The following is a 14848-nucleotide window of genomic DNA, read 5'->3' on the forward strand; positions in this document are numbered from 1 at the left end:
GTGGCCACTAACGGTCATAATTTCTCTGCTTTGTTTCAAGACCCGCATCAGAAAGCTTTTGAATGGTGGTACCTTTCCATTTGGTCTACCTGCTCTTCACGTAGCTCTGCATGTCGTCGTTTTTAGGTGCTTTTTTTTTCTGGAGATAGGCACTCCTCAATCCACTCCTCCATAGTAAGACCCCCCCGGAGTTAAGTTAATCTTAAATGTTTCCATCTTATGCTTTGTAAGTTTGTTTCGTAACGGAAGAAATGTAAATATATTTATAAAACGGACAAGTCAAATCAAGCAATCTGATTGGTCGATAGCGTTTTTGCGGACCTTTTTGATTACAGATTTGAAAACATCGTTGCTTGCTTTAAAAGTAGCACAACTCATTATGTCAAACCTTGGAAAGTATCTAAATATCCCTGCCCTAATGCCAAAGGAACTGCACACTGAATATGTTTTTGCCGTTTGATGTCTATGTCTGGACCGTTGCGTAAAAAGGAGGGTTTCTGCCCAAGTTACTTCTCCGCTGCTTTCTTGTTCCAGTTTGAAAAGCATTTGCTTTTCAGCCCAACTGTATACAGTTTTTCTCAGACGCGGAGGGATACTGACTTGTTGTGAAAAGTAACTTACAATTCTACCCGTGGTATACGCTCAGTATATCACGGCTAAGAACCAATCAGATTGCTTGATTTGACTTGTCTGTTTTATAAAGTGTTATTATGTACCACATGCAAGATCATATTATCATGGTGATGAAATTAAGTTTTCATCGTCCATCTGTTATTGGTTTCCAACCTCACAGCTGGGGAACATGTCATCCTACAATTTAAAATGATCCAAATAACTGTTGAGTCATTTTCTGTCTACTGACAAATAGATTAATCATCAAGTATTTGTTCTGGTGCTGCAGTTATCGGAATTACAATTACCTGCTCTGGACATCAAATGCTATCTCATATTTCCCATCGGCATCAGTAATCAATGCCACAATGTTTATAGGGGTTGAATTCCTGTCCCCTATCTACGACACAATAAAATCTCCAGAAATGTACAAAAGCATATAATCCGTCATACGTCACTTAACGTAACGTTTCGAACTTGATGCACAAAACGTTAACAATTATGAATACAAACAAATGATGCAATCATAAAAAGACAAGGCATGTCAACATTTCGATCAATTCAATTATTATATTGCAACTACACAGGGCTCCCTTGGCAAAATGCAATGGGATTTTTTTTAATAGGATTTGCAAATATTGCAGACAAGTATTTTCTGTACATTACAATCTTTGGAAAACAAACGTTTAAGAAATTGCCTTTTGAAAACCTGTAAAGCTTCAGATACAACCGGCAGAAGTAAGAAGCCAACGTTAGGCTATAAACAAACTATCACGGTCACAAGGCTTCGCGTTAAGCTTAAAGTAGCTAATGTTCCAGATGGTAATAAGTCGGCTCATTTAGCTACTTTGATCAACTTAATCAACAGAAAGGGTTGTGCAGCTTCATCTGACTTTGAGCTTCAACACGTTGGTACTACCCTCTGTCAGCATCTTTGCTGAGGATTTACTATTAAGAAAACATTGGTGTATTCCTTACACACCGGACAGGACAACTCTAATTGAAAAGAAAATGTCACACACACACTTGATCCTTATTACCAAGTGCTGCTTCTGCATCCTCGTCAACACTTTTAGCTAAAGCCGGTCCGGAGGCTACCCGCCGACGAACATTAGGCTCTGGTTACCATTTCTATTTACATTCCTCGGCCTCAGAGGAGCCACCTGCTCCGGGATCTGGGGGCTAGGACTGCTTACCGAGCACACCGGGCTCCCACTGGAGGTTGGACTGTTCAGTGTTTATGAGGTTCAAAATATGACATACTTTCACTCATTAAGCAGATGGGGGTGGGACCGTGGGAGGGTCTTGATGACACTACACCAGGGGACACATTATGTTATGGGACAATCTCTCTTGGACCATGCTGCCTTTTTGTCAACGAACCAACCGTCTTGAGAGTTGCTTTCATTTAATCTTCATGTAAAAAGTAAAAAGCATCCGAACTGAAATATAAGTAGATGATATAGCAGTATCATTTTGGACTATTTTAATACAAGCCAGGGCCGAGAAAATAACATGGTTTCCATTCACATCTGTGAAAAACATCAAAAGAAATAAAAAATAAAAGTGGCCACAAAAAATGGCAGAGTGTGAATGAGATTTACACAGCTGTACAAATCCTATTACAGAGAAAGCAACTCCTCACAGTTACAGCAACCAGGTTCAGTCTCGTACAGTCAGAGAACAATTACTGACTGCTGATTGGTTGTTTTTTTGTGGTTTCCCTTTCCTGTAGTGTGTTATATAGGTCTTTGTGCATGATAATAGTTACAGGCTAAAATCCCTATGTTTCCTCCAGAGGGAGTTTCTCTCCCATCCATTGGACTCCTTTGTTTACTATTGCTACATAATGACATCACTATGTAACACAGGTGCTTATATTGGTTAGTGCTCCAACAAATTGTACGTGATAGGCTAAGTGGTGGGACATCTCTAATCAGTTGACTATCACAACAGAGCCAGCCAGCCAACCAATCAGAGCATACTAGATAAAGCACTTTTGAAACATTAAAGGTGGGTTAGGTAAATTTGAGAAACCGGCTCGAGATACACTTTTTGTTCTATTCCATGGAATGCTCTTAACATACCGATAGCAATGAATATCTTAAGTGCTTTGACAAAAAATCCATAAAAAAATGTCATCTGTGGAAGCCGTAGTACTGTAAAAAGCAGGACCAATCATTTGAGCCGGCCCAGCTAAAATAACTGGATGGCCTACCTGCTTGTCAGCTTTCCATCTGTGCACAAACTTATCTCGTGCCCTCATTGGTCATGTGCGCGTTCGTGTGTGTTGGACAGTGGCGAGCCGTGAGCTTTATACCTAGGCCCTCTGACCCCCACCCCTTCCCTCGAAAAAAAGAAAAAAAAAAGAGTTATTACGTCACAGCGTATACTTCAGCGGAATATCAAAACAACGGCCCAGGGTGCAAAACGCATCAATGACAGCGACCCTCTACCACACAAAACAACACCTGTGAACCCAATTTGTGTTCTTTGACATTGAAAATGATATTGCATTGTGTTTGTTACTTTCGTTGCAGTTGTATGTCTTAAGTGTAATTTGGCATGGTTTTATTTTGAAGGCGAGTTCACGCTGTTGACAGGAAGTTGTTGTTGCTATGGAAACAAGAAAAGTTTCACAGCGGGCGGAACTTGTCATCTAGTCCGCGATAATAAAACCCACCCATTTAGAGGGAAGATATGATTGGTCAATTGTACTGTCATTTGACATTACTCTCTCGTTCAGTTACTATAGCGGGCCCTCTGTGAATCGCAGAGAGGGCCAGACGAGCTTCTTTCATGTAACCCTGCACATTCAAACAGAGACTGAACAGGCAGATTCGAAGGATTTATTTATTTGGAAATGTTATTTTATTAAATCAAGTTTTTTTTCGGTAAAACTAATGAAAAATATAACAAAAATAATATTAAAAAAATATATATTTAAAAAATATATATATTTTTTTAATGTTTTTAAATATTTTTTTTTGGAATATCTTAGGCCCTCACAGAGGGCCTAGAGGGCCCTGACGGCTCGCCACTGGTGTTGGAGGAGGGGCTCTGTAAGGAAGTGGCATATTTTTTCCGGTTGTGTATTTTCAAATTCTAGCGCACTCGAGCTGGTTTCTCCAAAATTACCTACCCTACCTTTAAAGCATGAAAACATGTTATGAAATATGTTTGCACAAAGTCCAATTATGAAACCTGATCAAACAATCAAGTGCACTTAACATAACAACTGTGGGAAATTAATTTGGATAGTCTGTTGGGCTACCTGTAATTGCATATTTTGTGATGTTGTGGTCATAATGTACAATCCTGTATAATTGTATATTTATTTTGTGTATTCAATAGATATACTGTATAGATATATCTTTCATTATCGACTACTCACGGTTTTGTTCACCTGTTTTGTTTCTGCTGATATATCTTTACTATTTTGTATTGTATTTTATGTTATTATCATTATTATTATTTCACTTTTAATTAATGTGCAATGTCTTATCTGCATGCTGCTGTGACGGAAATAAATCCCCAATTTGCAATCAATACAGTATATCTAATCGGTAAGGTATTTCTTTAAATGTTAAAAAGCCGCGTGCAGGACGGTCAGCTCCACGCGGGGTGCACGGTCGAGATGCAGCCCTTTGAAAACTTGCCTTTTTTTGTTCATATCCTTAACAAGAGTGGACTTCAGTAAAACCACACATTTAAACACGCGAATAGAGCTAACACACATGGAGGCTGAAGTTAACCGAGCCGTGCGGGACGGTCAACAACACGGCAGCAGCACACCGGTTCATCCCTCTCTCCCTCCGCACCGTAAACTGTCACAAAAAGCGGACACTTACCTTCACTGACAGTCCGCTCAGCACCGGGAATAGGAGGAGGAGGAGGAGGAGTAGGCTCGGCGCTCACTGTGTCCAAAAGCTTTCAGAAAACACTTTTTGTTGCCCGTTACAGAAATGAATTCCCGTACTTGTGTCAGTTTGTATCCGGTCTCACAACGTGGAGTGGAAGCGGCAACAACAGCGGCTGCTGACGGTCTCTGGCCAGCCTGCTGTCAGCGCTCATCCAACGCAGGGGGGAGCAGAGGTTGCGGGTGCGCATGCACCAACCAAATGAAATTGCGAAACAAAGATCGTCTAAAGAAAAGATGGACCAAGTAAAGCTTTTTAGAGACATGCCAACCTGAGGTCATGTCCTCAGTAATATATTTGAGACCACAGTATATTGTTGTTTTTGTGTTTTTTCTTACTAGATTTCAAAGAATTCATTACCAAAATGCTATATTTGATAAATGAATTGAAAATAACAAAACAGACATAATAGAGGAGATATAGCCTAATCTACAGAAAATATCATCAAAAAGTGAAATGCGTCTAACCATGATATATTTATTTCACAACACAACAAAACATAGAGAGATGGGATATTTCCTGCAGATGTGGCAGCGTGAGTAAAGATTTTTTTGATGAACTTATTGACATTGTGCTGAATATACGCACAATAATTATAACTTTAATGCAGCTACATCAAAAATGCTAGATATGTCTCTGCTGAGCTCAAGATAAATGGATGATTATCCACAACTATTTTTACTCTGTATACAAGCTTTCTCCTTCAGCTGATTAAATGTCTGGAGGTTGGTATGCATGTTCCATCTGTTGCCTATAATTGTAACACTGCCGTGCCATTACCCCGTATGTCTGCATTCTGTTTACTTAATGTGCAGTGCAGCCAAAACCAGCACGCTGCAAAAAAACAACTCAAGCCTCTGAGGCTTCTCAAACTGGAACATTTATTGACGACTAAGAAAGTCAGTCACTGTACATAACAATTAGTGTGAATCACTGTGTTACAAAATTAAAATGTGCAACAATATTCAGAGAAAACTTGACTTAATCTGCAAACCTAAAGGGGCTGTATTATGCTCTTTGGGTTTTTTCCTTTCCTATAGTAGTGTGTGTTTGTATGCATGTAAATTATCCAGAGTGAGTCCAATTGGCTAGCGCTCTAACACATTGTAAGTGATATGATTAGGGGCAGAGGGTGAAAAAAGCTGCTGCCAGTATGAGAAAATTAAAGACCTTTTTGAACATTAGGCGTGGAAACATGTCACAGTAGAGGAACAAAATACAAATATGAGCCTGAACCTGAGCATAATAGGGCTCCTTTTATCCACTTTGAAAGCAACATGCTGTGTTTTTCTACTACACAGTTGTTTTTACCTTGCACCACTTTAATTTGCACTGTGATTAAAGTCTGATAACAGTTATGCTACTGTCTTTTAAGGATTGTGCTTGTATACTGCCAGCGTGTGTTTGGTAAAAAGGCAACTTTACACATTTGAACTAAAACATTAAATCAAAGCATGTCCTGTTAAATGTTCAATGTTGAACAAAAAACAATCAAAATGCTAATACGTATTTACAATGTAAATAATGCTTTGCGTCCATGTCTATACAACTAGCATACATGCTTGGTATACCCTAACTGACCTCATGTACCCTGTGCACTATAAATAGGCACCCATGTTGTAAAATGTGCAGCATGTACATTACTGTCAGTATCCTGTTTCTCAGGAATGCTTTCTGAGTCAAACTCGATAACCATGCGAGGTTGCTCTTAATTGAAAAACCTAAAACGTTAATTTAAAAGAACAATTCAACAAATTCCTCCAATATCAGTCCACTTGCATTTATCTATTTTAAACTGTTGTTGTAAAAGTCAGTTGTTTTAGGAAATCTAACTCCGTTTGGCTGCAGTAATGTGAAGATCATTTGAATACGAGAAAAAAAGGACAGTGAGATCTGTGTGAAAATTCACAGCCAAGGCGTGAAGATTGATTAAGTTTCATCTTCACAGTAATGCAACTAAAACTTTGATTTGTTATTTCTTTCAAAATGAAAACATTTATAAAAAACGTTCTGAACTTGAAGGTATGTAACAAAGTGAATCATTTACCGTTGATATTCTTAATACCTGTCCACATTGCACTAAAATGGCTCAAAAAAATTACTGGCAGCTCTTACAATTTTTTTCAGAGCTTTTAACTGCATCTTATGGTCTTCCTTAGTAGGGGACTTAAGACTGAGGGTTACGTTAATCTGAAGCTCCTTGAAATTCAGTTGAAAGCTCAAAAATGCAATTCATATTCAGTGTTAAAGGCACAGTTCACCTCAAAATCTAAAATAAATATATTTCCCGTTACATGTAATGCTATTTCAATGTCAAGATGTTTTGGTGTTTGTTGCAGGGTGTTGGCGATATCAGCCGTAAACATGTCTGCCTTCTCTCCAATGTAACGGAACTAGATGACACTCAGCTTTTGGTGTTCAAAGTGCCATCAAATACTTCTGAGAAGTAAAACAGCAATGTCTCTAAAGTAGTTTAACGTATCTTTAAGTATAGTGAGTAAATGTACTTCCACCATTGGTTTACATAGATGACGAAGTTATAACAGACTTCAGTGGTGTTTATGGTTCCGGGGAAACAGCAGCAGAGTGACGCCTCTTCATTTATTTACTCCTCTCAGGTACACAAACACAGTTGCTGTCCGCCAGCAGAGAGCAAAGCAATCCAGGTAATACTGAATGAATCCTGCTGGTGACTCACCACCACTGTGCACATTAACGCACTAAGAAGTGCATCATATCTAACATCACATATTAACCAAACGAGCCGAAGAGCGGATTAGCTCATGTCAGAAATCACAGTAATTGCAGCAAATTTGCACACTGAGTTGACTTTTTGTGTTAAGTAATGAATGAATAACCACAAACAGATTTAGCTGGAAGTTGCACTATAGTCTGATGAGATGAATTGTGACAGCTTATCTTTGAGAATCCTTTGTTTAGCTAAACACATTGTATGGACTGGTAGCAGGAGAGGTTACAGTAGACCTCTTTTGCTCTGCCAAAGTGTCCTTAAGCAAAACACCGAACCCATAACTGGGCACTGAAACATGGCAGCCCCTTTGTTCTGACACTTCTACATAAAATGCATGTGTTGGTGCATGTTCGTATTCCTGGCTATTATGTATAGGTCACGTTTGTGCTTTGTGTAAATCTTATGTCAAGTTTATTGCATGTGGGTATTTCAGGTGTACTGTATACTAACAGAGTGAAAACTGAATTCCCCCAGTTGGTATTAATAAAGTCTATTCTTCTTATCACCTCAGAATCAGAAACAGGTTTATTGCCAGGTAGGTTCACACATACGAGGAATTTGACTTGATGTCATGGTGCAGACATCAAATATAAAACAAGAAATCTAATATAAAACAAAAAATCTTTAAGGACACCGCAATAAAATATAGTTAAATAGCAATAAAATAAAGCAGTAATTTACATGGAAATAGAATGCTATGAATGAATTATAGGATATAAAATATAAAATATGAAACAAGAAATATGTGCAGTAAGCAGTATGAACATTGTGTGCATTAATGTAATGCATATAGAGACTACGTTGTGGCTGAGGTAAGTGTCAGTGGGGGGGGGCCGGGCCTTGTTTAAGAGGCCGGTAGCGGAGGGGAAGAAACTGTTCCTCTCACGTTATAAAATGTTACAACATAGAAACACACACATTTCACTCTTTTTTTGTGTTTTTTTTCCCACACCACACCGCTCCTCCGCTCCCTTCACTGGCTTCCAGTAACTGCTAGAATCCACTTCAAGACAATGGTACTTGCGTACCATGCTGTGAATGGATCTGGCCCTTCCTACATCCAAGACATGGTTAAACCATACACCCCAGCACGCGCACTCCGCTCTGCATCAGCCAAACGGCTCGCTGCACCCGCACTGCGAGGGGGACCCAAGTTCCCATCAGCAAAAACACGTCGATTTGCTATCCTGGCTCCAAAATGGTGGAATGAGCTCCCCATTGACATCAGGACAGCAGAAAGCTTACACATCTTCCGGCGCAGACTGAAAACTCATCTCTTTCGACTCTACTTCGAGCGATAGAATTACTAACAAGCACTTATGTACTAACAAAGGACTGGCTTACCTGAAGCCAGTTGAGTAGCACTTGAAATGTTTTGGCTCTATGAAACCTGATGTACTTATATGATTCTGTTTTCTTCAAGTTTGTATCTTCTTGGTCGAATGCACTTATTGTAAGTCGCTTTGGATAAAAGCGTCAGCTAAATGTAATGTAATGTATTGTGTTTCTGATTTCTCACATTCAAATTCAACTATGGCTTCCTCTCTTTCACACACACACAATCTCACTCTCTCTAACACACACACACATAGAGAGCTGACGCTCTCCATCTGGCATGTGCTTAACACCACAGACGTCAGGTCCCCCACATATCTATACCGGCAAGCATCAGCAGCGTCTCAGCCTTTCAAGCAGCAGAGGAGGACGGCGCTTATCTTATCTGTCATGTTGCACCACTCTGTGGCTCTGCATGCTCAAGTGACCCTGTTTAGATGGAGAGACACACTGGCTGTTATTCTGCTGCATCAGCAGAGTGCTGGGTTACAGGGGTGAGCGTGTGTGTGTGTGTGTGTGTGTGTGTGTGTGTGTGTGTGTGTGTGTGTGTGTGTGTGTGTGTGTGTGTGTGTGTGTGAGCTCTGTCTGCATCACTTAGCAGCAGGTGGACTGGAGAGTAAGAGAGCCTCTCCAGCGGCACTCCTGCCTGCTTTCGTCCAAACGCACACAAGTTTTGGTGATTTTAACACAAAGAATTTCTCTGGTTTCACACTTTTACAATCTTGCGAAGATAATAATACGTTCTCTGATAACCAAATTGTTTTGCAATTTGTTGGAAGGGGTCCTATAATGCTAATTTTCACATACAATGTGCTGTGCTAGCGAATAGAAGCGCAAGTATTACATAGTGATGTCACTATGTTACGGAAGTAAACAAAGGAGTCCAATGGAGATGTTTCAGGCAGGGGGGGAGGGTGTGGGAGAGAAACTCCCTCTGTAGGGAACACAGGGATTGTAGCCTTTGCAGACCATTAACATGCACAAAAACCTATATAACACGACAGGAAAGGGAAAACCCCAAAAAGCATTACAGGGCCCCTTTAATTGCAATTATGTTACCACTCCTTTATTCGTTGTGACTGACTTGTCAATATGGCTGTTTTTTGATCGATAACAGCAGACAAACAGCCTCCTTTTTCATTTTAAATTAGATCAATGATTTGGCATCGTGGGGATCTCAGTGCAGAGGGTCCTCTCGCTAATAAAGTTGCATTTGGAAAGCAAAGGTCACTGGATACTTTGATTGCAAAATAAACCGTAACGGAAACGCAGAAACGGACCCCGCAAATGATAATATTTGCAAACGGAACGCTCTGTGGGGCCAAACGGCTCCGTGTGTACGCCCTATATACGATCATTTCCTGATAACGATGAAGCCATAGCTACTGCTACTGGTACTGCTACTGCTACTGACCATACTACAGATGTTAGTGCAAAATGTACAGCTCGACCATGCTACAGATGTAACTGCAAAATCTACAGCTCCTCTACCACAACCATCAGCAACAAGTGGACATGGAGAATTACATGAACTACATGTTGCTAAATCCACCGCGGGGCATAAACAGAAGGGCAACCATGGCAACCATGCTCGGGGGTCTTCTTCGCTGCTTTTGGTGTATTTTGTGGCGAAAGTACAGCGCCACTTACAGGCCCGGCATATGTACTACAGCGTCTCCAGCGCTCTCGAGCGCTCTCGCATGAACGGAATACTTTTTTGATATCGTATTCGGATCGTTTGCGTTTCGTATGCGTTTGCGTTTGCGTGTAAATGGGGTCTGCACTTTGAAAAATTCTGCAAATATAAAAACACAAAATGTGCCAAAACACATACAAATGAAACATCTTCACCAACTTGACAAAACATGCGCAGGGTTTACTATAACCGCTGCATCAAGGAAAACGCTTCAAGCAAAAAAACCTTTAAACACAAAAGGCTGCAAGAAGCCTAAACAAACAGAAAGGGGGACATTATAAAGTGAAAAACTGTGATCAGAGCGCTTGTTGACATATGGGGATTACAAAGTTGGCCAACAATCACTGGGAACCTTCCTAATGCAAGTTGTATGGCTTATTTTAACAATGTGATTGCGTGATTCCTTTCTAAATTATTGGAGATCTGCTGTAAGTGAACCCAGTGAAAGCGACTGTTGGCCAATTTTATAATTCCATAACGTCAACATTGCTCTGGTCCCAGCTGTGTGCGTCAGTTTTTAATGTCCCCATTTCTTTTGTGGTTTGAGCTTTGGCAGCATTTTGTGCTTGCAGCGATTTAAAGTGGACCTATCATGCTATATTTGAACAATATATTGTAGGGCCATACCTATATAAAGTATATAAATATAGTTTTTTTTTCAAAATACCAAACAGATCCTGCATTTTAGCCATGCCTCATTTCGCTCCATTTGCTCTTTCCAGCCCTGTTTTTGCAGGGGGCTGATTCTGTGAGCTGCAGCTGACCACGCCCCCCTGCAGGAGAGGGGAGCGTGCTCTGATCAGCTGCTGGGCTGTCAGAAGAGGGGGAGAAAAAGAGATCTCCATCCTCCGTGTTTTATTATATTATTATATAGAGTCGTTATTCATTTGTTTTAATGCTCAATAAATAACAAAGAAGACCTTTGACCGGCACTTTTCTAATTTTGTCCGGAAGATTTAAACTTTAACGGACATCTTGACTGGCGAAAAAAAACCTAACTGAAACTCTGCCGCATGGTCCCCTCGTTCCTTGGAAGAGGCGGAGCGGTGGGTGTTTGTCATCTGCTGGTGGACTAACCGGAGAGAATTACAGTGCTTGCCTCGACGGGGAGGGATTGCAGTGAATTACAGCAGCAGGAGCAAACGCTTGCCTCGGGGAGGGAGAAAAAGAGCCACAGCGGAGAATAAACAGAAGGGCAAACATGGCAACCATGGCAACCATGCGCGGGAAGTCTTATTCGTTGCTTTTGTGGCAGACTACAGCGCCACTTACAGGCCTGGCATATGTACTACAGCGTCTCCAGCGCTTTCGAGCGGCAATGGCCGGCCGTGGCCCAACCCCACATTCCCCTAATAGGTGGAGAGTTGGCCCAATAGCCGTAGCGCCACTGTCCTGACGTCAGTGAAATGTTCAAATCTGGATCAGTTTTTATCAGATCCGTTGCAGCCCCGTTTTTAGAGATTTGGGTATGGAGGAAAATAGAGAGGGTTGTGTTTTCTGACACTTGGTGAGTTCCCTGGAACACCGGGGACACATATTCACGTATAAAAGACGTACAAAAGTGCATTTTGCATGATAGGTCCGCTTTAAGTAAACCCAGCGCATGTTTCGTCTAGTTGGTGAATGTTTTCGAACGCGGCGCAAGTTTTCAAGTTGGTGCAGATGTTTCTTTGTTTGCATGTGTTTTGGGACATTTGGGTTTTTATATTTGCATTGGTTTTGAAAGTACAGAGCATTTCTCCTAAAGTAAGTGTTTTGGGCTGTTGTAGTGTGTTTGCCCCTGTCGGCCACTGTAAACTTTAAAAAGAGACACATAAAAGCTTTGGACATTCACCAGTAGAGTATTTGGTACCACTTTACAATAAGACTACCCTTATAAAGGGTTTACGGATAGTTTGTAATTCATTTATTAATTAGGTTGTGAACCGATTTATAAATCATTAATAAGCTTTTATAAGACATGAGATAAACAGGGCAACTGTGACCGGTTGCTTGCCAAATAGTGAGCCCACATTTATCTGTCCTGCTAAGCCTTATATTGGCTACCTAGCTTACTTCATCTTCTTCATCAGCCAGCATCCTTGGTATCTGTTGTTCACTGAGTTGATTCTCCCCCCATCCATCTTGATGTTTCTTGGCATCTCTTATGACCATTTATGAATGAGTTACTAACATGTATAACTGCCAAAAGGGAGCCTTATTGTAAAGAGTAAAACACATTCCCATTTATGAATGAGTTACAACCATTTATAATTGGTAAAAGGGAGCCTTATTGTAAAGTGTGAAACACATCACCATCTATTGATGAGTCACTAACATTTACAACTACTGAAAGGGTGCGTCGTTTTTAAGTGTAATACACATGTCCATTTATGAATGAGTTATAACATTCACGCTTAGCTAATACACATTTTTCATATGAAATGCAAAGTAAGATGCAAAAGAGCCAAGCAAAACATTTTATTCTCACATGAAGAAAAGTAGGACTCAAAGTAATGACTATTTAGTATGACTGATACACATATTTAAACATAAAAGCTTTGAACATACTTGTTTATTAGGTGCATTGTATAACATCATTTAAGGATAATTATACAGTAATGGTCCATATTGATTTAACAAAAATAAAATGTATTCTCTTCGTTCTTCAGATATGATTGTGACGTTAACGTGTAAGCTCAATAATGAACTCCAGCTCAACCAACCATATTGTAATATCTAAGTATTCATCTTTAAATATGACATTAATATTTGTAACATACACACATCTTATTGTTAATTTCACATACACTAGGCCGCTCAAGACTACTTTGACGTTAGCTTGTCTACATAATCGATCATAGCAAATTTAAAATAACCTTATCAATGCATAAAGTTACCTACCTAATAAAATATCTCTCTAACTTACAAGGATGACCTTATGACCCTAAGAAGCCGTTTGTTCTACAGTATTATCCCACTTAATGCTTAACACTTCTCTATTACGTTTTAACTTGGAGGCTACGATTAGCATCGTTAGCACAGATGTAGCTACCACTTGCTTACATGCTAACCCAAGCCTTAACATTCATTAACGTTAGCTGCCAAAAAAATAAGCAACACATAAATGAAGTACTCGAATTTCACTTACCGTAAAACTTCGTTCATGCACCGTCTGTTTTAAAAGCGGAGCGAGTCACAATAGTACGATATAAGCATGAAGAATAGTCCACAAGGCACCAGCACAACAAACACGGCCGAGTTCAAGTTATGTTCCCCGGATGAGCTGAACAGGCAGAGCCCCTGTGGCATCACGGAGCTGCTAGCAGAGCAGAAAGCTAACAGCAACAGTCACTGGACAGACCTGTAACTCAATGTGAACACGCTCTAATTTATGCATTACTTTAAGGCTTAAAGGGGACCTATCATGCAAAATGCACTTTTGCACGTCTTTTATACATGAATATGTGTCCCCGGTGTGTCAGGGAACTCACCAAGTGTCAGAAAACACAACCCTCTCTCTTTTCCTCCATACCCAAATCTCTAAAAAGGGGGCTGCAACGGAGCTGATACAGATTTGAAATTGTTCTGACGTCAGAAACAGGGAGCTCCGCCTATATGGGCAACTCTCCACCTATCAGGGGAATGGGGCTTGAGCCACGGCCACGGCCACGGCCACGGCAATTGCCGCTCGAAAGCGCTGGAGACGCTGTAGTACATATGCCAGGCCTGTAAGTGGCGCTGTAGTCTGTCGACAACAAAGCAGCGAAGAAGACTTCTCACAGAATCAGCCCTTGCAAAAACAGGGCTGGAAAAGAGCAAATAGAGCGAAATGAGGCATGGCTAAAATGCATGATCTGTTTGGTATTTTGAAAAAAAAACTTCACAGACATGTTTTATATAGGTACTGTATGGCCCTACAATATATTATTCAAATATAGCATGATAGGTCCACTTTAATATAACTTAAACTAATTATAAATGGTAGTAACTCATTAATAAATGGTGATTTGTTTTACACTTTATAAGGCTCCCTTTTGGCAGTTATAAATGTTAGTAACTCATAAATAAATGGTCATAAAGAGATGCCAAAAAACATCAAGATGGAAGTGGGGGAATCAACTCAGTGAACAACAGATACCAAGGATGCTGGCTGATGAAGAAAACAAAGTAAGCTAGTGCCAATATAAGGCTTAGTCATCTTGCCAAATAGTGAGCCTGTGTTGATGTATGAAAATGTGTTAGAAGTGGTTTGTAAATGGTTCTTAATGATTAATAAAGTGATTACAACCTAATTAATAACCTAATTATAAACCCTTTATGAATCCTTTATAAGGGTAGTCTTATTGTAAAGCGGTACCGAGTATTTACTGACGTATATAGGGAGGCTGTGGCTCAGTGGGTAGTGTGCTGGACTTCGAATCAGGGGATAGCAAGTTTGAGTCCCACTGCAGTCAGCATGTCGTTGTGTCCCTGGGCAAGACACTTCATCCCAAATTGCTCCTGTGGGGATTGTCCACGGTACTGAATGTATGTAAGTCGCTTTGGATAAAA

The 14848-nt window shown here is 40.3% G+C and overlaps 1 protein-coding gene across 1 annotated transcript in view; it reads right to left on the reverse strand.

Moving 5' to 3' along the window:
• Window positions 1-4678, reverse strand: part of LOC117472391 (spermatid perinuclear RNA-binding protein-like) — a 102739-nt gene extending 98061 nt beyond the window's left edge. Inside the window, exon 1 of the mRNA XM_034117545.1 lies at window positions 4464-4678. The gene's annotated coding sequence lies outside the window, so the exon portion shown is untranslated. The remainder of the gene's footprint in view (window positions 1-4463) is intronic.
• Window positions 4679-14848: the final 10170 nt, after the last annotated feature.

The sequence above is a fragment of the Trematomus bernacchii genome, unplaced genomic scaffold (assembly GCF_902827165.1).
Source record: "Trematomus bernacchii unplaced genomic scaffold, fTreBer1.1, whole genome shotgun sequence".
NCBI lineage: Eukaryota > Metazoa > Chordata > Actinopteri > Perciformes > Nototheniidae > Trematomus > Trematomus bernacchii.